The sequence below is a fragment of the Aythya ferina genome (genome assembly GCF_964211825.1).
Source record: "Aythya ferina genome assembly, chromosome: 21".
Lineage (NCBI taxonomy): Eukaryota > Metazoa > Chordata > Aves > Anseriformes > Anatidae > Aythya > Aythya ferina.
Genome location: NC_140319.1, coordinates 3796400 through 3823845, shown reverse-complemented (window position 1 = coordinate 3823845; position 27446 = coordinate 3796400). Strand labels below are relative to the sequence as shown.

The 27446-nt window shown below is 50.6% G+C and overlaps 1 protein-coding gene and 1 long non-coding RNA gene across 2 annotated transcripts in view; both read right to left on the bottom strand.

Moving 5' to 3' along the window:
• Window positions 1–27446, bottom strand: part of CASZ1 (castor zinc finger 1) — a 254650-nt gene that overhangs the window by 178847 nt on the left and 48357 nt on the right. The gene's annotated exons all lie outside the window — the stretch shown is intronic.
• LOC311422409 lies at window positions 5658–7096 on the bottom strand. Its single transcript, XR_014685323.1, has 3 exons — window positions 6990–7096; window positions 6664–6885; window positions 5658–6412 (listed from the first exon to the last, which is right to left on the bottom strand). It is a non-coding gene; the product is annotated as an uncharacterized lncRNA (long non-coding RNA).

The following is a 27446-nucleotide window of genomic DNA, read 5'->3' as shown; positions in this document are numbered from 1 at the left end:
AATTCTCAGTGTGGAGACTCCAATTTGGGTGCAAGAGGGAGTTATTTTGTTTGAGCTGAAATCAGTCCTTAATTATATCAAGCTAGTTATATAAATGCAGTTTTAAAAATATCCTTGTAGGCATCTACATTTCAGGACACTGCCTCCCAAACACACCTTTGGTTTAAGTGCTGCTATTTTCCAGGTGGGTCCCAGGGCCCAGCAGCTCTCCGGGACTTTCCCGTCCCCATTGCACCAGGGAACTCCACCCAGCGAGATGTGCAATTCTGCATGTCTTCCACCAAATGGAGAGGCAGCACTGGTGAGTGCCCAGGTTTTGGTTACGACAGAGCCACCACGGTTTATTCTGGCCTTTTACTAATTGGTTTAAACTTCTCCAGCGCCAGGCTTTGCAACCAACTTCCAGCTGCTCGTGGAGCTGCCACACGGCCCCGTGGCTGCTTTAGGGGGGTGAAGTCGAGCCGACTACAAGCCGGCACCCCCCGGCACTCCATCTCAGCATCACGGAGAGCTTTTATCGAGGGAGGCACTTTCATCGAAGGGCTCTTCTGAAACGTGATCCCTCCAATATGTGCCCTGCGCTGACACTTGCTCCCGTGTGGTCACCCCGCACCCACCTCCCGGGCAAGAAGAGGCCACTGCTTTAGCTCTGCCTTCCTCAGGGTCCTTATGGTCCTGCTGGTGCTGGTGCATGGGCACAAACATGCTTGGCCCTTTCCTTTTTCCCTGTGGTGTGTGCCAGCCTGGTGGATGTCACGGGGGGCTCCATGGGCTGCCCAGAGCACTGGAGGCGAAGCAGGGGCTAAGGAATGCACGGGAACTGCGCGGGATAATGGGCAACGTTATTTATAGCCTGAACGCAGAAAACCTCCCCTGCCTCCCCCCTCGCCAACAGACAAACCCATGTCCAGTAATGACAAAGTCATTACCTTTTTATTATTTTTCAATAGGGTTCAGATGTAGCGTGTCTGCTCCTTACAGCCCGTCCTGATGGCTCGGGGCTCCCGGCTCTGAGAACATGCAGCTGAGCGCGGCGAGTGGGTGTGGAGTCACCAGCCCTGCTTTAGGAAATTTGGGCCTTACCCTCCCAGCAGCCTGTTATCTCGCTTATTAAGGGAGAATTATAATGTTTCCCTCCCTCCCAAGAGGCATTTGGGACTACAATAAAGGCCTTGTGAGAACTGCTGGGAGATCAAAGTGGGGATCCCATTGGAGAAGTTCAGCGTGGTGCTGCTCCTGATAAGATATGGGGTTTGGGGCTCTTAATAGAAACTGTGGGCTTTTCAGTGTTTTTTTTTTTTCTAGTGTGAATGCTATCCTTGAAAAAAAAAACACACACATTTTTTTCATGTGGAAATCCTAAAGTTACGTGATCCTCGGGTACTGCAAAGGTTGAAATTCTTTTGGACTAGGTGGGTTTTCAAGCTTTCCACCCCAATGTCCCACGTCCCGTGTGAAGCCTCTGTCCTTACATGCGTTTTGGTCACCGATTATTTCACCACTGCTCACTCCTTCCTCCTCCACCTGCTGCCCCTCTGAGCCCCCAGCCCTTCTTTCTGTCCTGCTTTTAATGCTCCACCCATGCTCACTTCTCCTGCTTCTGCACATCCATCCCCCACCTTGTATCTTCAGCAGGACCCCGTCTGCGGGTGTGATAACCCACGTAGCACCCAGGTCCCTGGGATTTAGTCGGAGATCTGCTGCTTGTTTGTTTATTTCCCTTTCAGCACATCATTGAGGCCCGTGTGGCAGGCGATGTGAAGGGAGGTGATTATGGGAGACTATTTCCCCTCGCCGCTCATTCACGACAAACAAAGAGCAATGATTGATGATTAAAAATGCATTCTCTGGGCTTGTTTTCTTTTGTTTTACCATTATGGAGATATTATAAATACTGAATACTAATCAATCCAGACCTGGTGGGACCTCGCAGACCTTCTGCAATCCAAGGGCTTTGCTCTGCCTTGCAACCTCTGCAGTGCTGCCTTCCCTCCTTTGTTCCCGAATGAAGCACCTGGAGCCCTCCGTCCCACCCCAAAAAGCTGAAATAACTTGGGAGGAACGCCCGGGGTCGTCCCAGACCGGCCGGGCTGTAAGGGACAGCGTGTGTCAGGGCTGCGCTCAGGCATCCTGGCATTTCCCTGCGGCGGGGAGAAAACAGAAATTCACTGCTCAGATCAAAGGCAAACTGCTCTGATTTAGGAAGCCCAGAGTGCCACAAATTTGCTTTCAAAGTGGATGCCTCGTGGAGAGGAGAAGAGGTGAGGAAGTCTCCTCTGAAAAACACTCAGCAGAGAGGCTGGATCCCTCCCTGGGCAGTTCTGTGCAGGAGCCCGAGCACCACGTCCGATTCCGCAGCATTACACAATGTCCAGAGAAACAGCAAACTCGGCGGCACTTGCATTCTTTTATCTTTATTCAGTCAAATTAACTGCCTTCCCTTTCTCTTTTTTCCCCTCTCTCTCTTTCTCCCTCGCTCGTGTGAAACAGAGCGGCTGCAAAAATTCATCAAAAGCCTCTATCCTGACCGAACGGGAAGGTTCCTCTTTGCTTTGGCCCAAACCACGACTTTTTTCCCCATCGTTTCTTCCCCGTGAGATCTCCGTGCTCTGCTCCCTGCTGCAGCCAGCACTCGCCTCCCACGGCAGCAGGAGCACAGCTGGGGTGAGGCAAAGCTTTCTCCAGGTCGAGCTCCCTGCCCTGCTCCTTGCCACATGCAGGCAGACCCCCGGCACGGCCAGAGACCCCCGAAGCCATCAGAGTGCGACACGGCCACGCAGGGCAGCCCCGGGACGCTCGGGTCACAGAAAAGAAGCTGCAGTGGGCACTGACACACATTTTTCTTAATACGCTTAGAACCAGCCCAAGAATAGCTGAGCTCAGCTGGAGCATATCAGGAAGGAGAAGGAAGAGAATCTGAGCTGGGCTAGCAAGAAATTTTAGTCTGAACCATATGGCAAGAAACTGCAGTGTGTTCTTATCTTGAAGCCCGAGGATTTATTTTATGCACATAATTCCCTGATCATCTTGATGTAGCATCTATCTCTTAGGAGGATGGTGTTGCACTATCTAACCACCGCTGCTGGAAGTTGACAATCTCTCTATCATCTTAACTTTCTTAAATAATTTTAAATATATATCTGTCTTTAGAAAATATCAAGGACCCGATCCCATTGAAGTCTGGGAAAGGAGTCTAATCAGTTTCAATAGACGCTTGGATCAAGCCCACAGTTGTTCATTACTCTCTTTAAATATTGTATCTCCGCGTTACATCTCTGCATGCCACTCTCCTCCAGCACGCACAGGATCTTCCTCGCCCTTTGAAATCTGCAGAGTTTTTCTGTGAGAACAGCATTTCGCTGTGATCCGTGGGCAAAAATGGAAGCCACCGCTCCCAAGCAACAAGGAAGCCTAAAGTGCTGATTCTTAGCCAGTGCAATTTCTCCCTCTGTGTCTGCAAATTTCCCTCCTTCCCCCTGCCCAGGGCACTGTGAAACCAACTCGTAGGGAAAGGGGCTTTGCAGCAGGTAGCGATAATTAATATGCTTCGGATTTTTTAGGTTAGCCTTGAGTCTGCAAACAGCCTTCAATGCGGTGTAATTAGCAGCAGCTCCCCAACAAATTCAGCCTCGCAGACTCGTTTCACCAGCTCCTGCACGCAGCCTGATTCAGGCCACTCTCTGCCGAGCCTCGGCAGTGGGATTCCGTCTGTACCCAGTGGTCTGTTCAAAGCAAGTATTGCTAGCGCTGTGTTTTCAAACATATACACTTTCACCCAAAAGATCCTACCTCTGCTGGCAGTTTGTTTCAGCGATACCACTTAGCATACGCTTGGCAGAAACGGCGCTGCGTGTGTCTGCACGCCTGTATGTATATGTATGCACATGTACTACACCCACACACACACGTTACTAATCCATTGCCTGATGTATTTATGGCTATTTTTCCTATAAACCGCTGCCCTCTAAGAGGCTTACGGCCTCCTTCTGCAACCATGGGAGGACCTGCTTGCTTCCACAGTCCACGTCTGCGCTTCGGAAAGGCTCCCCCTGCAACCCCGCTGAGATGGTGACCTTCGGGCAAGCAGAGAACCAGTTTAAGAGCCCAGGCCAGGCCTGCACCACCTTTTGGAAGCGTAGCCTTAAACTGGGCTTTCCTTGCAGCCTGGTTAATGCCCCGGCCAAACCCCTTGGCTGCAGTTACAGTGACCCCCAGAGGCCAGTCCCGAGGAGCCAGGGGAACCCCCCGCTTCCAGCTGGGGGCCACTCTCCTTTCCCTCTCCTTTAGATTTCTCCCAAATTCCTGCCTCCAGGAGAAGCAGCCCCTGCTCGTTTTTAACACCATAAAGCCAAGAAGCATCCATCAGCAGCTAGATCATACAATCAGCCCAGAATTGGTTTATCTGGAAAAATGCACCTTGAAACCTCCGAGCCAAGAGGTGGCAAATGCTGCGTTGTCCCATCTGGACTCGCTCGCTACCACCTGGGAGGGCTGCTTTCTGCTTTCTGCTTTCTGCTTTCTGCTGCCTGCAAAATGCAGAGCCTGGGACGATTCCTCAGCCCACGCTATGCAAGAGGTCAGACAGAAAATCACAATGGTGCGAGAAGTCTATGAATCAGATTACAAGTATGACGGCACAGAACAATACGGTGCTGGTTAGAGATACCCAAGCTACTGCTAAAGAAGCCCTGCAAGCAGTGGAAAATTATACCAGACACATCCCTGCACTACTACAGCTGCACCCTTCTGATAGCAAGCTAGCTCAGGTGTCTCTACGAGGTGTTTGCTATGTACAGACGCACCAAACACTGCAACTTGTACTGCTTGGCCACTCTGCACCTCGGCATCCTCATCTGTAAAACAGGGGGGAAAGATCACCACCACGGTCAGAAGGAGCTGTGAGGCTGATCTGCTGGTTTTTAAGAGCCCTGAAACCTCACAGAAGGGCAATTTATTGTTCTTCTTATTTTCCTGTGATCACACTATTCCCACAGGGATTGTTTATTTCTCAGCTCTGGGTTTCAATTTATTTATTTCTCATTGTGTACCAGGTTTCCATACAGAGCAATTTCCAGCAGCAAAGACTGAAGGGACTATTTTCCCTTTCCGCCTTCAACTTAACAAACGCACAGGCTGATAAATCCTCTTGTGAAAATCCTACAGGGTGAAACAGGCTACAGATCAAAGGCAAGGAACATTTGTCCTCTAGTCTGATACCAAAACCAGCAGAGCTTCCTCACCTTCAGAAAATCATCCTCCAGGAAAGCGTGCGTGCCACCCTCCCACTCCCAGCTCCCAGCCCCAGATTCTGCCTTTGCCACACATTTCTGCCGCCCAGCTCTGCCAGTGGAATCCGGCTCTACGAGCACCAAGGGTTCAATTTCCCTGTGAAAACACCTCTGAACAAAGCAGGAAATCAGCCAGCGGAGGGAACAGCGCCGGACCCTGGTTCTGGTTCATGTCTGGAACCAGAGGGTGGCTCTGAGGCTGGGCAGAAAGCCCGGTGAGCTGGGGGTAAGGGGTCCCAGCTCCCGCGGGGACCTGGCTATGTCAGCCCCACGCTCAGCCCGTGGGGTGCCCGGAGCTGCTCCTGCTTTCCCTGTGGGTGCTTTGGGCTGGTGCCAGGGCGCTCTCCTTCCTGCTCCGACAGCACAAACACGCTGTACCTGCGATACCTACGGAAATACAAAGGTCACCGCGCTGCCGCGGGTGAGCGTTTGCCAGCGCCTGTTCCCAAGAGGAAGGAGGGACGCTCAGCACGCCCAGGGACCTGCTTGGGTCTGACCTCTGTGCGATGCCCTCAGTCCTGGGAGAGGTGGGAGCAGAGCCCCAGGTAGCCCCGCTCTGTCTTGCTCCTTCCATGTGCTGGAGAAGCTCCCATAAAGTCTCCTGAGCGGTCTTGGGCTCAGTGCCCAGTCCTTGCTCTACTTCAGGTACTGGGGAGGGTGCTCGGGTTGCATTTGTACAAAACCTGAGCAAAGGACCCAGGGAATAAACCTTGGATGCAAAACGGCTGGGCCATTCACACAGCCGAAGCCAGACAGGACATTTAAAGCGGGAAGTGTCTGACATCTCTGCGTGTCGCTTGGCTCCAGCAGGCACACAGCAGCCACCAAGCTGAGCGCTCGCTTAGCCACCAGTGCTGGAAAGGTCCCAGTGGTACCAAAGACCTCTGAGTAACTCCTGAGTCAGTTTGTCTCCAGGGACTGCTCACATTCTGGAGTCCTGGATCATGATTCGCACACATCTCCCTCAGCACGCCTACTTCCTTCAGTGGATTTAAGGGAAAACCATGAGTTTTGTTTCTGCTTATCCATCCCTCTGTTACTCAACTGTTTCTTTGTGAGACCATTACGAAGTTGTGTTCCCAACAGGCTCACAGACTTGGAAAAGTGGATTTTATGGCTGTGTCCTGAAAGGCAACAGGAAAAGTTTGGGGATTGCCTGTTTGCTAAGGTTACGCACAAATTATCTCAGGTAGCTGAATTACTGCAGTTTAATGAGCGACCCCGCCTCAACTGCGAGGCAGCACCTGACCGTGCTCCTGACCAACTGCAGCCATACAGGAGAGCACAATTGTTGGAACCAACATAAACGCCACCACGCAGCCACATTTTGCTCTGGAACAGCACCAGTAATTAGTGCAGCGACTTTACTAGTTACCTATTAAGCTGCAGTTTGACTTGAATCGCTCCCCAATACCAATAAATTTGGCTTGGTGCTGTAGGAGACGCGCTGCCTTTCCACGGGTTGCGACGCTTTGTCAGGGTCTTGGGTTCCCTCGTGCTGCGTGCCGAGCTGTCCCCAGCAGGCGTGCACCACTCCCTGCACACAGCTTCTAAAATCCAGACTTTTGGTGAAGAGCTCTGCGGTTTCACCCTCAGCCTGCCGAAGATTTAACACTCGCTTCGTCAATGGAATGCGCAAAGCAGAGCAAACGGGGGGGGCTTCACACAGGTGAACAGAAATCTAGTGCACGTTCAAATAACCTTTGCCTCTTGTTCTTAAAATTAAACCCTGCGATAATCAACGCTCAGGGCGAGCATCTCACAACTGACTGTGTAATTTCAGGGGCTCAGTGGGAACACCGATCGGAAATCCCTGTAGGCGCTTTTATACAAACACCCCCTGCGAGTGCAGCTGAAATGGAGAAAACAATTCAGGTGAAAAATTAAAAGGAAAACTCCAGAAAGCTGAGGTGAGACACAGCTGCTAATCAGTCCAAAAGGGTGGGGAAGATAATTTATTGCTATAAAGTGGACTTATGTTCCCTTACCTGTGAATGTTATCATCTTTGATAAGCGATACACACGCATATTTTATATTTCTATGTTAAAAAACAAAGTACAATCTTACAATAAAAAAGCCTGGTAACTGCAAGGCCAGGTTGCCCGTGGAGGCAGGTGTGTGCGTTAATGAAACACTCCTTCCTCCCCGTCCCAAAGAGCCTGCCTTTATAGCCTGGTCACGAGCTGAAGTTACTGTAAACATGGCCTTCTAAAGTCACCAAAAAAGTTCAGCACCCCTTGCAGGAAGGATCGGTTTACACCATCTAATTTTTCTGTCTGACTAATACATTAAGTCAGATATCGTTTCCTGCTCACAGGCCGTTTACCCATTCAGCCAGGCTTTCTCCCTCCCCTCTTCTGGATTAATCCTCGATTCCTGCTGACCCTTCTCCGTTCCCTATTTCTCCACCGCCCTCCTCGTTCTTCCCCACGAGCCATTTTTGTGAGCTTTTCCCAGCACGAAGCCCAGCGCCTTTATGGGGACCTTCAATCCCCTTGGGCCCAAACCCCACAAGCCCCATTCATTTTATTTGACCAAATATTCCTACCGCAGCCACCGGGCACAGCGAGCTGCCAGCACGGTGGGCGCTGAGCAGCAGCAGGGTTATCCCACCTGCAGCAGCACCGCACACCCGTGGCCAGGCCCCGGAGATGGGGACGAGCCCAGTGCTCACTGGGGACAAGTGCCCCAAAGCCCCAGGCTGGGCAGCGAGGTGCTCGGTGGCGTGCACCAGGTGTCTGTCCCAGGACAGCAGCACAAAATGAGGCTTCCTGCTACACCCCTGTGCTCAGGCAGCGTGAGAGGACACTTGGGAGTAAGGGAAGGCGAGGGAGAAGGGGCTGGTTTTAGGAAAGCGAGGGCTGGGCGAGGGAACAGTGTCATCGAGTGCCTGCAGCACGGCGCCCGTCTGCTGGGGGCAGAGAACTTGGTGTGCTGCCCACACATCTGTACTGCCCACAGGGGGCAACAAGCGCCCAAAATACTTCAGGATGGGCAAAATGCAGCCAGCCCCAGCCCCCAACAAGGGGTGGCTCTGATCCAGACACCTGTCCGTTCTCCCAGGCTGAATTTGGCTTATTCTCAATGGGCTGACTCGGGGCGGCTTACTCCAGGAAATCCAGCGCCGATTTCGGCTGGGTTTTACAGCCCCCGTGGTCCCGACCAGAACCACTTCGGGTGGGCCGTGGTGCCTGAGGCCGCTTGTGTCGCCCCGTGTCACGGGGCTTGAAGGAGAGGGTGTCCTATCAGCTCATACGCTGGGAGGCTGCAGCCCCTTGGATGATCCTGGCTGGAATTTCACTAGTCCCAGTAAAGCTCCCTGCAGACAGAAAGGGGAAATAGCTCCGCGCTCCGTTCCCCTCCTGCACCCAAACATGGTATCTGCGTCCAGGGAACAATGACTTAAAAAGGACTTCAAAAACAGGCATTATTTGTCATCTGGAAGAGCTATAAAAAGAAACACTTCTCAAGTAGTGAGTGTGAATACCATTACTTTACAGATTCAAGGGAAAAAAAGCAGATAACCTTGGGGAGACCCGACCTTCAAACAGGTTCAAATAACTTTACCATGCTTTCCCTTCCTCTCTCCCACACAGGCACAAAATTACATACGTGCACACACTCCCACACATGCACACTCCCACATGAGCACAAGCCTGTAGGCACGCACGTGCCCTCTGTCACACACAGAGAGCCTCTTGCACGTGTTCCCACTCACAGGCGTTTCCACACATTCCCATTTCCACATTTTTCTGCACTTGCAGTAGCACTCCTCACGTGCACGCGTGCACACACGTACACACACATCCAGACGACAGCCAGACCATAATATGCCGGCACAGTACGGTAACTGCAAAAGGAAGATCAGACCTCTCAATGCTGAGTGGGTTGGAAATACTTTTGGAAAGGAATTCCAGTGTTTGTTCCATACCCAGGGTGTTTGAATCATCAGAATACAGCCCTGTGAATTTACATAGTTAAAAATCAGACTACCTAAAAAACCAAAAGCCCTTACTTTTGCACTTTCCTGTCCCTTCAGATCCAGCTTTCTAGGCAGCCTGGATCAGCAGCAGATCCTAGCAGCACTTTCGGAGAGGCGAGGTTCGCTAGCTGTGCAGAGATTTGCACCCGAGCAGAGTTTTGCAGGATGTCACTGCTGCCATCAGGCCCTGCTCTGACCCTGGGGCAGATCTGTGTGGCTGGGCTCTCACACACTGCAGGTTTGGTGGCAGGCCACCTTTACCTGCTTCAAGCGTGCTGGGGTGTACCCACGATCTCCATCAGCTAAGCCACACGCCCAGCTTGTGATCCTGCGGAGCACCCAGCTGAGGAGTCCGAGCTCTCCAGTACAGTGCAGGGAAGGAGACAGCTCCAGAGGAGATTCAGAGCAACTCAGGTGAATTCCCAAAGCTGGACTGTACAGCTACCCACTCCGTCCTTGTTTGCCAGAAACAACTGAGATCAGTTTTTCTCCACCATTTTCAACCCCAGCTGGATATTCCGCAGGTGGGAGCTGCCTAAACCCTTGGCGCTGCTACCAACAGTGCTGGGAGCTCCTCTGCTCGCCGCTGCCTGATACCTCCCAGCTCAGTGCAAACATTCAGAGGCCGTACCCTCAGCTGTGTGTGACACCCAGTCCTTGTGCCATGGCATGCAGACACGCCGTGTATGTCTTGAAAATAAACTCTTCTATAAAGCACAGCATTACTTCACGAGTATGGTAACTGAGGAAAAGAGTGTGGGAATGCTTTCCCTCCGTCCGTGCAGCAAAGCAGTGGGACAGCAGGGTGAGGAACTCAGAAATCCTGTTTCCTAGATCCTGCTCTAGTCATTAGCTAATTTAGTGTCCCTCCTTGCGAGGGAAAACAATGATTTCAGCCCTTCCAGAGAGGCTGGCTTTCCAGTTGCCTCTGCTGCAGGCCAGGTGTGCTGCTGCGTACCTCACCTTGAAACCACGCAGCCGAACAGCGGGCTTCCCACTCTCTGTGCTTTAACTCTGACCCGTGTCACCTTCTCGGAGAACGCCGTGAATCAGTACAATCAGTTGTATCTTGCTTATCGCCACAAGGCTCCGAATTCAGTGCTCTGTGAATTTCAATGGCATTTACCAAAATTTCATGTCAGCTCATAAAAGCATAATTCTGGCAAAAGGAATCTAGGGAAGGAAGTTAGCAGAAATTATTCCTCAGAAATGCAACAAGGCGGAGGAGCACTGGGGTTGAGACCCTCCCTCAGGTGGGAGCAAGCCCAGGCAGTGCTTTGCCAGCTCACACCATCTTACGTGTCTTTTCCTGGTTTGTTTGAAGACTGGCACAAGTAAAAGATGCACATGAGTGTGTGCATCCAGCTGCCTCTCTATCTGCCGTCACTGATATCTGGGACACCTGAATTTGGAAGGAATGGGCCACAGCAGATGCTAAGGTAGCCAAGACAAAGCTTCCTTCTCATGCCATCGCGTTGGCCATAGGGGACACGTCAGCACTTACTGCATGGCTCCGTGCAGGAGGAGAAGGTTGCAAGGCTGAGGGAACACAGGGCAGGTGCGCAGTGCTGGTTGCTGCTCTCCTCGGTGAGAAGAGAGGAGAGGCCTCTGCGGGGACTGACAGCAACTGCAAAACTCAGGATGAGAACCCAGAGCCTGGTCCCACCCCCTCCATCCACCCCCAACAACCTCAGCTGCCGGCTCCCTGCAGCTGCTGCTGGGCTCCGAGGGGCAGCACAAGTCCCACAGCAAAAATCTGCCCCTGGAGGGCTCCCAGCACAGGCGGCCTCGGGGCTGGGGTGATGGCCACGGGAGGGACAGCCACCGAGGCGGCCCTGCTGTCACACAGGGCTCTGCAAACCCCCAGGGGCCCTAAAACACGTGCCTGCTGCTCTGGAGGGCTGAGCTGACAGTGCTCCAGCAGCCCGCTCTCTCTAGCAGTCCCAGTGCTCAGTCTTCTCCTGTTCTCCCCTGAAACAGCCCAGCCATCCAAAACCTGGTATCTCGCACTCCTGCTTTCTGTGCAGCAGCACAGCCGTCCTTACTCTTCCATGGGTTTGGCACAGAGAGCAGTCACACTTCTATTTTTATTGCCTACTGCCAGGGAAGCAGTTGGGCAAACCAGCAGGCTGGAAGGAAGGAGAAGGCAGGCTGCAAGGCCGGCCTGCTGGCACCAGAGCTGCTGCTGCTGGTCCGCAGGGTCTTCTCTTCCCACAAACTTTGACCAGAGAGAACTCGGCTGCTGTGAAAATGAGAAGCCATGACAAGTGGCACATGGAAAGTGTCCATGAGAAGAGTTACCTGGGCCCAGAGACGCTCAGCCAGTGACATGCTCCTCCGGGCCCAGGCATCACCAGCAATGTCTGCTGACTGCCAGAGAGAGCAGGAACCTGCCATGGCCTGGGGGACTGCTGGAAACCTGCCTCAATAAACTACTGCAAGTGTTGGTCCCACTTGTAAAGCAATGGGACAGCCTCAGCGCTGGTCTGGCTGCCTAGCACAGAGCCCTGTGCCTCGTTCAGTCGCAGAGTATTTGCAGCTTTAGAGAGAAATGATACCGAGACCTTCACAGCTTGCTCCAGAGGATGTGACAAAAGGCCTCCAGAAATCTTGTGAATGGCCAGTTGTGTCATTGAGCACTGCCTGCCTCTGCTGGCATCACGGATGTGATAAAAATCCTGCAGCGGAATGGCAGTGAAGCAGAAATTAAAAAAAAAAAAAAAAAACACTCTAGTGCCTGACATTCTTTTTAGGATGCCAATAAAAGATAATGTTACCTGTAAAATGTGCAAGCTGCTTCCAGCACTGCGCCTCCCTCCTCTCCTACGCCCTTCTTCTGAATTTGTGCTACCCCTGCAGCGGGCAGAAACTCCGAAACTCAGGAGAAAAGAGCACCAGGGCAAGAACCTCACAGATCCTCGTGGCTGTACCAACCTCCAGGGACAGGCGAGTCAGTGAGAGAGGAGCTGAGAATCCCCCCCGGCTTCCTGCACCACTCGCAGCCGAGGTGGCTCGGTGGTAGCTCCTGTGCTCCCTGCTTCAATTTTGGCTCGAGCCTTCCCTCTGAAATGTAACAAGCACATCAAACACAGGACAGGAATGGGAAAAGATGGGGAGGATCAGGCTGGGAGGAGGGCAAATGGCGCAGCAGAGCAGATCCACTGGGTCAAATTCAGCTCGGGGAGCTCCAGCGGGTCGTGTTTGTCCCGGTGCGAGCTGTTCAGCTGCCTCACACTGAGCGAGAGTGTGAGGCAAGTTCAAGGACAAGTGCTCTGATTTGGAAGAATTCCTGCTTGTCGGAGCCAGGCAGCAGCTATTCCGTGAGGTGCTCAGAGAGCTTGGCTGCACCTCTTCTGGGTTCGCTTTTCTGTGCTTTTGGGATGCTCCCAGTCCCGGGTATGCAGCACAGATTGAACACCGCTTTGTGCTGATGCAACGGATTTCATCCCAGGGTCTCACAGAGTTTGCAAATTAATTAATTAAACTCTCATGGCACCCTACTGCTAGTATCACCATCTTATTTAGATGGCAGTGGAGGCACTGAGAGCGCTGCCTTGTTTGGGACCACCCAGAAGGTCTGCAGAAAGCTGGAAGCTCTGCAGGCCTGCTGCAAAGTCCCTTCTGCTGATGGGAAGCTCCCCCCTGCCCGCTGTCACACAGGCGAAGGATCTTGCTGCAGCCTAGCACAACACCAAATAGTTCAGCAGAGGAGATTTTTTTTGAGGGAGGACACAGAACTGCTTCTGGGCAAGTGTGGTAATTAGGAGGGGCACGGTGGGCGAAGAGCAGGGGTTACTCCTTGGTCGGGACTGAATTCCGCAGCCCGTGCCCACCAGACTTCTCCACGTGGCAGAGGACACCTTGGGCTTCAGCTTTTTTGCTCTCATCTGCCTCGCAGCGCCTCCATCGAGCAGGATTTATCTGCAAGAGGCATTTTCCCTGCGGGAGACTGCTGTGGTGCCTTTAAGATTTGGAGTGATGCCCTCTGAAAGGAAAGCAAGAATATTTCAGAGGGACTCTACCCTTCAGGAAAAAAGCCCAAACCGTGTCTTTCCAAGATGGGGTCAGCTCCTCAGCCCTTTTATCTGGAAGCACTTACTACACAATTAATGGAAGGAACCCTCATCAAATGAGGGACAAATCATAAAATTAGGGAGATGGAAATTAGGCATGGACAAATGATCCAGGTGCAGGGGAGATTTATGGGGGAGGTTGTATTATAGCTAATGATTTCTGCTAATGATCCTCCAAAGTATAAAGTGGCACCGAGCCCACTCTCGATGGGACGAGAGAAAGCCCTGCGTGCGGAGTGAAGGGCATTCCTCCGGGAGGGGCAGCTGAAACAGGGCACCGCAGGCACGGCCGACTGCTCTCAGCACCTGCACCCAGAGGTGCTGGAGGTGAAGTCTGCTACCCAAAGGGTGGTGAGCACGCAGGGGGGCTCTGTGCTGTGCCAGAAGTCACCCAAAGAGCAGCTCCTTGTCCTGTGCCTCTCCCTCAGCTGCTCCCGAGAAGGTCCTGTCCTCCTGTCCCACCTGCAAGAGGCTGAGCCTCAGCCCGTAGCAGCTCCCCACACACCAGAGCTCCTTGTGGCATCCGTACCAGTGTGGGCTTGCCTGAACCAGCATTCCTCTGCTCCTCGCAGCAAGTTCCTCGATGCCCTCTGCTATGTCGGCCTCTGGCTCCTGGTAAAGTCTGGGTCCTGCAGGCTGGGAAGAGCTTTTGCCATCGCTTGTCGTGAGGAGCGTGGTCCCAAGGACTGAGGCTCCAGAATTGGGCAGGCACAGCAACCCACCTCTTAGTGCCTCCGTGAAAAAAACAATTATTGTGCAATGGCAATAATGATCCTCACCTCCTTCACACAAAGCTTCGAGATCTAGGGATAGCGACGAGGTTATTACTAGCTAATCCAAGTGGAGGATGTTATTAATGATTTGTAACAATTGGACTCTAAGAAAGCAATTCGGCAACTACTTCCAGCCACAAAGGCAGCATGATTCCAAAAGTTAAACGTGTTTTTCACAGGCAACAGAAATTACGGGATCTGAGTTTCTGGAAGAAAATTCAGGATGGGAGAGCTGTAAGGGGCTGAGGTTCCTTGCCTACTGTCAAGGAAAGGGAAAAAAAAAAAGGACAATTAGAGTGGTGCTGCCCTGTGCTCCCCTGGGAGCCTGTCCTGGCAGCTCCAGTGATTGGTAGTTGGGACTATTACTTCACTGTTCTTGGAGTAATAAAAATTCCTGGTGAGTTTCATTTGGAGCTCTGATCACGAATGGCACAATGATTCACAGAAATACGGGCAGGATCAGATGCCAAACTGTACCAAGTGAAATCTGCTGAGCTGGTGGGTTTCTGCATTGTAGCTTGCTATGCTTTTTATTTCCCCGAAGGAATTGGATCTATCTTCTACAGGGAGGAGCTGAAAAAAATGAGGGAATGGGAGAAAAATGCAAGAGAAAAGAAAGAAGATTCAAGCCTACGTAAGACAGAGGACACAGGTGGTGGGAGCCAAGAGCCACGCTGAACACTGCAAAGCAGGAGGCGATTGCAGGGCCTTAAATCAGTGGTCAGAGGACTTCTGGTCACTGATGGGGGCTGGCAGCTGCGTGATACTGCTAAGGGAACCTGTAGGAAAGGCACAGAGGAGATACGCTGCGTCCTAAGGCATGGGGCAACCCGGGGGGGCTGGAGACAGAAGGAGAGAGGTGATCAATCCTTGTTGCCCTATCTCCCAGTGAATCCCTCCAGTCCTGGAGACTCCTCTTCAGGGCCGCTTTCTGTTTATGCTCTGCTGGGTACAGCCTAAACTTGGACCATACGACCAAGAAGCATCTCCTTCCCTCAGCATTGTCATTAACTACAGCCAGGGTCCTGGCCCAGCCTGTAATTTGGTACACAGAGCGTGCTTCAAAAGCCCTTTTGTACGCACAGCCTTTGAAGGAACAGAGTTTTCAGGGAGACCAAAGAGAGCTTCAAGTTTTCCCCTCCTGCTGGGAAGAGTTTCGATTAACACTGGCTGCAGTCATGAGCCACACACCTCAGAGAGAAGTGTCTCAAAGAAAGGAAGAGGCTGTGGGATTAATGGACATGCAGAGAAGGGTGGGTAAAGAATGTGAACAAGAAAATGCTCTCCAATACTACCTTGGTGTCTTGTCTTCTCTCTACCATGAAATTTCACCCTCTTCTTCAGCCTGGATGAGGACTTTCTCTATGTCTGTTTGTTTTTCCACAGGAATTCCTGTTTCCTACCTCTTTTCTTTTTTCCTTCACTCCCCATTAAGGAGGAGAGATCGAGCAGCTGGTTTTGAGCTCTGACTAAGCAGAAGGAGTCCCACAATCCTAACAAGACTGACAGGACATGGAAAAAAGTCAGGGCGATGAATCACCTAAAGTCTATGTTAACACCTATGGTCTAAGCACATTCTCTCCAGTTCTTTCTCTTAAAAAAAAAATAAAATAAAAAGCCAAATAACCCCAATTTACTGGATCACACAGCAGATCCAGGGAAGTATTTTACCTAGCAGGGGTCCTGAGTGTCATCGGCTTCTGATCGAAACAGGAACATCAGTTGTTGCATCCAGGTCAGAGGCAGACTGCCTTTCTCAGCCTGCCCTTTTGTTCTGAGTCCCAGCCACCACACCTACTGAGCACTGCTTCTAATGGAAGCATCAGTTCTGAAGCCAGAAGAGACCACTGAGATCATCTAAACGAGATTATCTGTGCAGAGAGCCTCGTGCTGCCTGCAGAGCACCAGCTCACAGTTCAGTGGGATCCCGTCCCAGGGTCCTGTTGTTGCTGACCCACGCTCGCTGGGGCCGGCTCCTCTAAGACGTACCAGCAAAGTTCATCCTGCAGTCATCACTTGATTTTGCCTTAGGGTAGAAGATGGACTACATACTTTCCTTCCTCCCAGGAGACTTCTCTGTCTATTTCTATGAATATCATGCTGGAAAGGATCCCTTTAGGTCAAGCTCACATCCACCTTGAGTACCCTTCAGAGAAGAGCGAACGTATTAGCCCAAGCATTATGCATTTTCCCTGATGCATCTCCATGTTTCATTCCCTTCAGGGTATTGTACGTTTTGACCAGAGGAACCTCCTCCTGCAGCCCTTACCCACACACTAGAGACCCTCTGGAATAAATGGCAGCACAGCAGCCTGAGCCTGCTGGATGCTGAGACGTCTCGGCTCTGGGTTCCAAGACCATAGACACTGCAATTTGTACGTCCATAGTGGTATTGATCACGGCTTTTGTAATGTTCCTCCATGTACTGAGACCAAACGGATGCTGTCAGCCAGCATAACATTCATTTTAGATTACATGAATAAACTAACCATAAGCAAAAGCTCCGTGAGACAGCTCTGTGTGTTAGCATGGCTCTCTCCTCCTTGCTCTTTCCTCTGGCACGCTGCAATGAAATTAACACAAAATAGTCCTTAAGAGCTAACAAAGTGCAAATAATGCTTAGCTCTTATGTAGTGCTTTTCATTTGCGAATCTCACGGTGAACTTCATTACCCGTGGTGCAGAGGCAGGGTGGCTGGGGCATGGAGGGGCAGGGCGCTGGGGCTGAGGCTGCCGAAGTGCAGGGCAGAGCGGGCGGGAGCCCCCCAGCACCCTCCATGAGCCCCAGAGCCCAGCAGATGCCCGGCCACGCAGCCGCAGGCAGGCAGAAAGACAAACAGACAGGCAGGTAGGAGCTGCTGTCGGCTCAGACCAAGGGCCCTTCTCTTTGCAGGCCTGCTCTTTAACTTCTTTGTCCTCCTGTCAGCTTCTATTCCCAAGGCCAGATGGACCTGATTACCGCGATTACTCACACAGCACTGTGAGGTGAAATACACAGCTTCACCCCACTGACTAAGAAAATAAAGAGGACTCTCCCCCCCCACCCACACCCACTCCCACACTTGCCTCCGAACTGGAAATAAAAAACCTGCAAAAAGATTCCCGATGGCTTTGTCAGGGAGGGGGGATGGTGCGGATTGGTACAGTATATAACATCTCAGCTCTCCCGGATCAGTCACGCTTCCTAATTCAATAAGGTGAGAAGGAGCATAATTTGATCATATTTGTTTTGCATCACTGCAAAAACAGAAAATGAGGGGCTGCAGAGCCGCACCAATTTACTTCATCCGACCTTGATTAAAAGAAAATTAATTGCCGCATCTCTCAGGATATCTCAGGCAGCAGCCAATGGCTCTCCAGAATGGCACAAAAAAAAAAAAAAAAAAAAAAAAAAGGAAAGAAAGAAAGGAAAAAGAAAAAAACAGGGAGCGAGGCACGGAGAATCTTTGCCCTTTCATCTCGTAGCAAAACTGTCTGGTTGGAAGCGTTGGCAGGCTGAGGGAAAAACCAAGTGCTCAGGAGAGCCTGGGGAAGGGGAAGGCAACCCAAGTCCACCCGGGTTTTCAGCCTGAATCCCCCTCCTGTTCACCACCACGCTCCCGATGGCCGGGGACTGGACCAGTCTCTGGTTTGTGAGGCCGCAGGAGCAGAGCTGGGAGGACTGGAAGGCAAGACTTGGCTGAGGGCAGCTGGTAACGGGGCACGGAGGCTTTTCTTGCTGTACTTCCCCATTCACTCGGAGCCAGGTCTGTGCTAGGAATTATTTATGGTAATGTCAATTAGGGCCGTGATTTTTTAACTGCATTTCTACGCTACCAAAAGCTGGAGTGTAGCTGCAGTGATACAGGAACCAAAGTGCTTTTACCAAGATAGCTCATTTCCCTCTAGAAACTAATTTAAGTCATGCCAAGCCAACAAAAGCACTCTTTGGCGGATCCAAGCTCCGTCTCACTAGTAGGATGTACTGACAGCAAAACCAGCCAACACGTTCCGCTGTCAATTAGGGAAGTCAGTAAGATGGTGTAATGAGCCTGGGATAGTCTTAAAGAGGGAAAGGGGGAGAAAAAACAAACTTGGGAAGGTACTCGAATGGGCTGCCTTTTGCCCGGAGAGATTTAGCCTTAACCTCTCAACGTCAGGGAAGGAAAGAGGCTGCCCCAGAGCGCGAACGGCGGTGCCTAGGTCTGCTGCTTCTCTGAACCAGCACCTAGGCGAGTGTGCCTCTGCCTGTGTCTGCACAGGGAACACAGAGATCAACCTCAGTAGGCTACAGCCAGCCTTCAGAGCAGGACCCGTAAAGGCTCCACCTGCAGAGGACTCTTCCAAAGCCTCACTGGTCCTAAAGTCAGTGACTCCCCAAATGGCAGCTCCTGTGATGTTTATAAAAGTGAGGCATGAAGGAAAAAAGTGGTTTTGTTTACAACAACCTCCAAACATCTTTTTCTTAGTCCTTTGGAGTCCTTTGGGCTCAGCGAGAGGGGTCTTAGCTCCTACTTGCAACCTGTGCCGCACACGGTGCCGGCTGCGTGCTCTTTTGGGCCACTTCAGCAGAGGCCACGGGTTAAATAAATGGTGAGGATCTCTCCAGTTCCTCCTGAGCAGACCCAGAGGGATGAGAACCGGCTGCTGGTGGCTGCCAGGGCCATGCCCACGGTGCCCGCTGCTGCCCAGCTCCCTGCTCTCGGCACCCTGCAGACCTTGCACGCCCCCGGCCCAGCAGCCCGCACCCGCACCAAACTCTCACGCTAAATTTCTGATGGCACAAACTGACGACGACTCTGGCTGATCTAGCGCAATTATCAGATCAGAAGCGCCTGCTGCAATCCCACTCAAATCTGTATTAAAAATTCATTTCAAGTGTTCTTTTTTTTTTCTTTAGCTGCAAGTAGAAGAATTTACCCAGCTGTTTTATTAGGAAATTAAAGGGCACATTTTTCTAAGCAATGCACTGGAATTTAGATGGACCATAACTACGACTAGTGTTAATGTCAGAAAGGATTTATCTGTCCTCAACATCCAACTACCCATCCATCCCATTGCACACAATGCCGTATTAGCTATAACCCAAGCAAGGCTAAATCTTAATATCTTAGGAATATAGGATTAGAAGGGAGCTCTAGAGGTCACATAGTCTGGCCGCTCACTTCAAGGCAGGACCAGCCATATCTACATCATTCTTGTTTGCCTAGCCTGTTCCTAAAATCTTCCTCTGATGGAGATTGTACAACCTACCTAGACAATCTATTCCAATGTTTAACCGTCCTTATCGTAAGAAAGTTTTTCCTAATGGCTAACCTAAATCTTTCCTGCGGCAATTTAAGCCCATTATTTCTTGCAACTGAATTCCTACTTCCCAGGCCTCATCCCTTATAGATGAGCATTTCTGCAAAAGTGTCAAAGTTTTCATAATTTAACATTTCCAAATCTCATCCTGATAAAGGTCAACCTATGGCACACAGAAACAGGAGAGGCATCCCAACCATCCTGAGGTACAAAGGCAACCAAACAGGTCACTCCATGGACAGAAAACTTCTGTGCCACAGCAGAATCACACATAAGAAAGAAACTACAGTGGTTTTAATTTATGGTTTTACAAATAAATTACAGGCGAGGTTTGTTCTTTCCACGTTATCCCTACTGGAAGACTGAGGCTCACTGGATCGCACAACCTGTTGTTTTGGAATGGTTGGTAAGCTTAAAAACAAAAAGCACCAATGTTGGTGAAGGGTCCTGATTTCAGCATCGTTACAGGGGAGTCCTCTCCCCTGCAACGAAAGGAACAATCCTGCTGGGGTTTGCTCCGTGCATGAAGCCAGAGGTTTTACCCAGGTTCCCAGCTGCAGAGTAGGGCTTGCGCCACAACCAGGACAGATGGGCACCAACAGCAAAATGGGAATCGGATCTGATTTGCTCAGTGCTCTGAGATGCAGAGATACAAACGCTTGGTTTGGGTCATAGTGGAGCTTTACAACAGCAAACACGAGACACGACGAGGGACTGCATGATGTCCACTGCCCAAGCAGCAGCACGCCTACAGAAGTCCCCATGCCAACAACGAGAGCTTCCCACCTGGGCTCCTGTGGTCCCACTGAGGTTTTCCAGACTACAAGAAAATTGGGTTATGAAATGGTGAGAATCCCATTTAAATGAACCGATCCTTTGGGTGCTTGTGCTGGGTGCTCTTTTGGACAGTTTTGTACAGTTTAAGCTGTGATTCTGCAAAATCTGAGATGGGCACATAGCAATGCACACTGCTGTGCCAACCCATCGAGTCGTGGTGAGGCCAAAGGGGCCTCCTGCACCAGAACCTGAGCCTGTGTACGTGTGTTTGAAGAACCAGGGACCCAGAGCATACTTTAGGGAAACAAACACACTTTATACATGAAATCAAATTAACACTCTTATGGTCACGCAGACAGTGGAGCCAACCAACCATGAGAGTTACAGTGGAATCAACTTAATTAGCGCTCCTGTTTTTAACCCAGCAGCCCGTCTCTTCCAGAAAAACCCTGTAGACTTTAATGGAAATGGAGTTCCACAGAAATTTTCCTAAAATCCTCCAGTCAGATGGAAAATGTGGTCCAACTCAGCTTCTGAATCATTCAGCTTCTGAACCATTGCTATAGGGAGGACAGGGTTCTGTGCTGACTGCACATAGTCCAACAACAGGACATACACAAATGTATATGGATCCAAATATTTGTAGGTAAACAGGCAAAGTTTGTAAGCTAAAAATCTGCAGGTTAACAAAAATCTTAACATGGGACCATCCAGGAACTTGCACAGCACTTCTGCTCAGCATTATAATTTGCACAAGTATTTGTGTAAAGATAATATGAATTTATGATCACAATTTAGGGATGCATACGCAACCCAAGATTACTTTAATAAAACATTTCTGCATCTATAAATGAGTCTGCAGAAGTATTTGGAGTCGTGTAAGCACGGTGGGAACAGGCTATATTTATCATGTGTTATTCTATGTGCAACATTTAAGTATACTATTCCAACTATTTGGGTGATACATACCAGGTCTAACTGCTTTTATTCTGAGTGGGCACAGAGCTCTGTATTTAAAAGATAACAAGCATGCATATCCATGTGTGTACCGGGCACGTGCTGCAAGAATATTTGCAGACTCTACTGTGTGCGTATGCGTGAATGCACATATGTGCACATACGCGTGTGTTTGTGGTGTATGAGATGCAGTGGGGGGCCTAATATCATTGCAACCATATGTGCTCTTATACAGAACATGTGTCCCAAAAAAAAACCCATGCTGGTGTTCTTTCTCTGCTCTCCAAGGTTAACTTAAATAAAACAAAGAAAGCAGTTTCCCTTCTCAATAATTCATGGCTTTCTTTAATAGCCCATCTTAAAAAGATACATAATTTCCCCCAATTTTCTGATACACTAATTACCTAGCTTTAAAACTGATGGTGTTCTGCATCTGACCTAAGTGATACATTATCTGGAAACCCCTTCTAGCCCAGACACGGAACCATTTGCTTTCATCATCCATCACTTTTGCTTTTCTTGGTGTTTATCACCATCTATCCCTTGAGCTCCCAGGCCCCAATCCTGCTCAGACTGGAGTCAACAGCACAATTCCAGGGGGAGAGGGATTCGGGGAGCACCCAGCTTTCCTTTTCTTCCTCTCCACTGCTTTTTGTGCCTGCTAAAGCTGTATAGCAGCAACACATTGCACCGGTACACTCAGGAGTCCCTCATTCCCAAAGATCTCAAAGCACTCCAATCCACCACCCAGACAAGTATTTGCTAGCTCAGTCAATCTCAAATCACTTTCCAACAGAAGTTCATGTTACTAGCCTCATTTTACAGCTGACGAAACCGAGGCAACTGGCATAAAACAACCCGAGCTGTGCCAATGGGCGAGGGGCAGCACGGAGGAGCCACGTTCCCTCCCAGGCCCCTTGAGGCTCCAGTAGCTCAGCCACGCTGCCCACCACTGCCCTTTCTGCCATGCAGCTGTCCCTGCGGCGGGGCACAACTGCTGCTGACAACCCACAGGGACGGCCAGGCCGGGAATAGGAACTGAAGGAGCAGCCTTTGGGGCTGGAAGTGTCAGGAAAGTGCAAAGAAGTTGGACGCAGCTTCTCATGCTGAAATTTGCTCACCGCTCCTTGCCTGTCACTGTGCAAAGTGCTACCAGATCTTCAGTGCCAAACAGCGGGAACATCTTTGGAAGAGAAGATGGCATCCCCACGGCGGGGGCCCTGATGCCAACCAAGTGAGCAGCACCATTTCCCCAGCTCCTCGTGGCATCTAAATGGATGCTCTGGAAAACCTGCCCCCAGCTGTGCCTACCTGAGAATCTAGCCTGGTAGGACAAAGTATTTCAGGTTAGAGCTCAGGCCTTTGTACGCTCCTTGTATCAGAGCAAACGGTGTACGCAGCAGCCATTAATACAGCAAATAAGTCGTGTGTATGCAGGCACGTAATGTACCCTCTGGAAGCGAGGGAATGCGTGGGGAGCAGGGCGCGGGTGTCCCGCGGCACAGCACGGCTCTGGGCGGCTGCCCCGTGGCAGGGACCAAGCACAGGACATTTGGCACAAAAAGCGAACGAGAACAACCCCCCAGACGCACTCTTTACATTTGCTGTTTGGCAGCTGTAACCAATTCTTCTTCTTTTAGGGACTGGCCACAAGGAGGGGACAAACAACCCATTTCTGTCTTTCCTGAGTTTCTGCAAGTGGGTGTGTGGGTCTAGGGCAGCAATACGTGCTGTAGCTGCGGGGCACGCATGTGCCTCCAGTGCCCAGTGGCCAAAACACATCGGTGCAGTGTAATGTGAATCCTCTGCTTCCAAAGCCCAATCTGTGAGCGTTTGTGGACTGGATAAGTGTGTGTCGCAGTGTAGTAGGTGTAGCTGTGTGTGCAGGAGTATTATATGTGCTTGTGAGTACAGTAGGTGTGGTGCATATGTACAGTACAGCATGTGTTTGGATTCTGGGAGTAGGGGATGTTTAGTAATTAAATCCCTTTTCATCCTTCTGCACCTGTCTCCTTCTGAAAACTGAGAGAACAGACGTCAACCGGGACAAGGGCTGGATTGAATACAGCCAATTCTGAAATATTTATTAGCTTGTGACACCACTCAATGGAGGAGAAGGAATGCTGGCTAATCCGCCCGGCAAGTGCTCACTTGGTGGAGGGGCATTTTTCTACAGTGCCTCATTATATTTCAACTACTGTCTACTTTGTCAAAAATGGTATCATTTTAATTTGTGTCTATATTTGCTTTCAAATGCTTTTGCTAGTAACCAGAGATTTCGGAGCACCGGGTTCTCAATCTAGGCTTACCTCCTGGACACGCACGGCTTTCTGGCCGTGTTACAGAGCTGTTGCAGAGCTGTGTTACTGCTGTGTTTCCTTCCCACTGCACTCTTCTATCTGCCATTCTTGCCAATGAGGACCATGCAAAGTATACTGAACAAAGAAGAGACACTCTGAATTTCCCACTTTTCCACTCATTCACCTGCACATCCTTTAATTAGTAACGCAACGCAGCGCTCCCCCAGCCCCCAGGTAGGACTTGAGACCCAGGTGTGAGCAACCCCTTGCTCCCACCAGCCATGAGAGTTCACATAAATGGAAGTTATTGCTCTTTCTTCAGGCTATAGCAGGGCACTGGTCAATGCCTGACTGTACAGGAGTCAGCAAATTTGCTTGGATTAGTGACTACAAATTGACTTTAGTGTCAGGTACAATCGTACAAGGTTTAGGCCATCATATGGGGATCCAAACGTTAAGCCTCCTTATAGTAGGGAGCTCTTGCATTTGGGCTCTGGTTTTGAGTCACCATCCGTGCTGGCAAATGGATATGAGCTTCCACTAGCTCCTCTGGAAGGCTCCTGACCATGCAGAGGCACTGCTGGTGAAATCCTGAAGCACCACGGACTGCCCGTGGGGCAGGGCTCGAGCTCACTGCGCTGGGAGAAGCTCACCAGCGAGAGAGCATCTTTACCCCGCAGCCTCCTGCCGCCAGGTACGCGCTACGCCTGCAACAACTGCCAGGGGCTGGGGCTGTGTGTGCCCATCTGCCTGCTGTGCGTGCAGATAACGCGCAGCCAGGCATTTCTGCAGAGACCTGAGCACAGGCAGGCATCCTCCTGTGTACTTACATCATATGCCTGCATGCAAGCTCCACGTTATCTTTGTTTGCTGTAAATGGCCACACCCTAATCCCTGAGAAATTACGGCAATTTCTGAGGGTAGAACTTGGGGGGGGGGGGAATGACTACCAGGGCTTACAGTGTCTGAGGAAGGGATCAGGTGGAGATGAAGCTTGGCCCTTTCAGCAGACAAATACATCAGTTTTATTTTAAATGGCAGCTCATTACATGTATGGCTTACACACATCCCTCTCAGAGAGAGCTTGTCTCGTCCTGTTAAAGGGCGCTCAGTGCCCGAGAGAGAAGATCCCACCAGAGGCTGAGTTTAGTTGAAGGGAAGGACTGGACTCTAATTTCTAGTGGAGAGCAAAACCTGCCCACACCACAGCCTCTGTGTGCAGGGACTTCCCAGGAAGGGATTTTCTCTTCACCAAGGTGGAAAATATCCAGGGATCCTCGTGGAGCTCAGAATTAACCTTTTCTTTAGGATCTCCTGGGGATGCCTGCCAGATGCAGATGCTGCAGATCCTTGAACAGGGATGGGGGTTTAAAAGTTTTCTTACCAGCACTGCGCAAAAATAAAAAACAAAGAAAAAAAAAAGGCAAGACTGACAACAAATCCCACTGTGTGAGGCTTATTCTGGATGGTTTTGGCATGATGCATCGTTGCAACTATTGTGTTTGAGCAGTAATTAGACGTGGCCCTGGGGGACGGCAAGTGCATTAGAAGGGACGGGGGCTCACCATGAGCCAAATGGCTGCTCTTATTGTTCTCCGCAGGGTACTTAGGATGTTCTTAGAACCAAATCCTTCCATAATGCTGCAGAAAAAGGACTGCAGCATGAGACCTGCAGCAGCGCTGACTCTGTACATCGGATAAAACTCACGCCTTTCAGCACTTACACGCGCTCCACGCACCCATTTACCTGACCGCATGGACAAGGGCAGGTTGCCACTGTGGAGCATCCTGGCACTGCTTCTGCTTCACAGCAACATGCTCACACTCCTGCAAACCGTCTGTTGTGTGTGTAACAGCAGCTACTCCTTAAAGCAATTTCCAGCGTCAAGGATGGGCAGCGTGAGGCCTGAAAGCCAGAATACTTTCTGTCCATTGATTATATCATTATCATTGCCTCTGCACCCACTGATAGTATTCAGTCCATTTTCCAATTGATCACATTGGGTTCCTTACATCTATTGATCTGTTTTATCAAACCTCTTGGTCGTGGAGTTACTCTGTCCCCCAGTACACCACCCCACGAGCTTCAGAGCACCACAGCACGTATCGATTGCATCAGGTATTCCCCATCACAGCGGCCGTACCGACCCCCTTCGCCGCACCGAGGGTACTGGGTCTTCCTGTCTTATTGCTGCATTGGCTTCCTCAGCTGCACCAGTTATATCGGTATTTTCCTGTCTCAGTGGTTATAGCCAGTCTCTTTTACAACGATACTAAGATCCAGTTATAGTGGATTATACTGGAGCCAAAGTGCCCCCTATGTCCTGCAGCCTCAAAGACTTCCCAGCATCTTTCCACTGAGCACCATGCTGGGATTCCATATGCCTGTCACACCAAAAGCCCTCTTAGGCACTTCAAGTCATCTGGGTTCTTTTCAAACTTTCATAATCAGACAACACCATCCAGTTGCAATGAACAGAGAGAGAGAAATAAATATTATTTCCCATAAGTGAATGCCTCTTGACCCTAATTCACAATTTCTGCTCAGATCGTATCGCAGCTAAATGGAGGGGGTGACACCGGTAAGACCCTCGGACACAGATGGAAGCCCCATCTTTGTCTTGACCTCAGCTTTGGAGGTGCTCACCCACAGAAAGAAACTGGTCTCTCGGATGACTTTCCTCTCTTCAAGAGGCCGGCCTCCCTCTAATATTTTGAAGAAAGCAGAAAAGCAGTAGGTCCAATGCATGCAACACACCAGAAATGAGGGGAACAGTCTCATTTTAAGCAAATTCACCCCAGTCTGAGACTGTCCGCTTCGCAGTTCACAAGACCTGACCCTTCCTCCTCTGCTCAGTGCTGCCAACCAGCCCTGGACACGGTGGCAAGACCCCCACCAGGAGCGAAGAGGCTTCGTCTGGGCATCTCCTGCTGGTGGCAGGAGCCTCCTAAACCTCCTGCCAGGCAGGCAGCCGCAGCGCTCAGCACCTACCAGAAGCAGTTCCGGGGTCAGTGCGTGGGCCGGCCCGGGAATGTCATGCTGATGGAGGTCACGGGGAGAACCTTCCACTCTGTGCCTCTTACCCTGGCTTACCCAGGCCACCTAAAAGAGACAGGAGTCCCCAGGCTACGGCCACCCGATCCCTGCTCGCAGACGGGCCAGGCTCCGTGGGGTGTACCAGGGCCTATATACTACTTTCCAGAGTGCTTCCCCTTTAAGACAGGACTGTGCAGCCTTTATTTGCTTGTTGAAACTGTTCAGTTTTAGGACAGGGGGGGAGGTCACACCTGTTGTGGAACTTGATAGAAGGCTTATTTATAAACTTTCAGAGCTTGGGATTCTTGCAGAGCTGAATGCGCTGATGTCCGGAGGGGAAGGTCACCGAAATGCTTGTTTATAAAAGCAGCAGCAACTGGAAAAACCATAAAAGTCTGAAATGATGAAATTAACAAGCTATTTGATCAGGCGCATCGGCTATGTGCTCTGTGGTCAGCCAGAAAAACCTCGCACGTAAGAGCCTACCCTGCTGGCTGCTACCCTGAAATTCTCCTTCAGAGAGGCGAATGCATTGCGCCCGAAGAGGGCAAAAAATAATCAGCTGCTTGGTGCGGGCTACTTTTGGGTCCCTGGCTGGTCCAGTCTTAATTTGACCTTGCATGGAAAGGGGAAAGCCTACTCGGCACTTGGTATCACAGCTAATCCACTCTTTAGTTTCGCAACTTCAAAGGGCTGCACCACTTGTTAGCATGCGGAGGGCTCTTTTGGCAAGGAGGCAGTCACACCCCAAAAATCTGCCACTATTTGGGGGGCGGTGGGGAGGTGGCGACTTCTGTCTTCAGAAACACTCCTGGATTTCTGCAGAAATGTTGCGTGAAAGGTGCTGGATTTTTCTGTTTGTTTGTGTTGCTGTTTGAAAAAGCACTTAGATTACAGCTTGGAGAGAAGGGGAAATAAAAACCTTCGCTTGGGTTTTAGGTTTAGTTTCTATTCCCATTTCACAGCAGAGCAAATT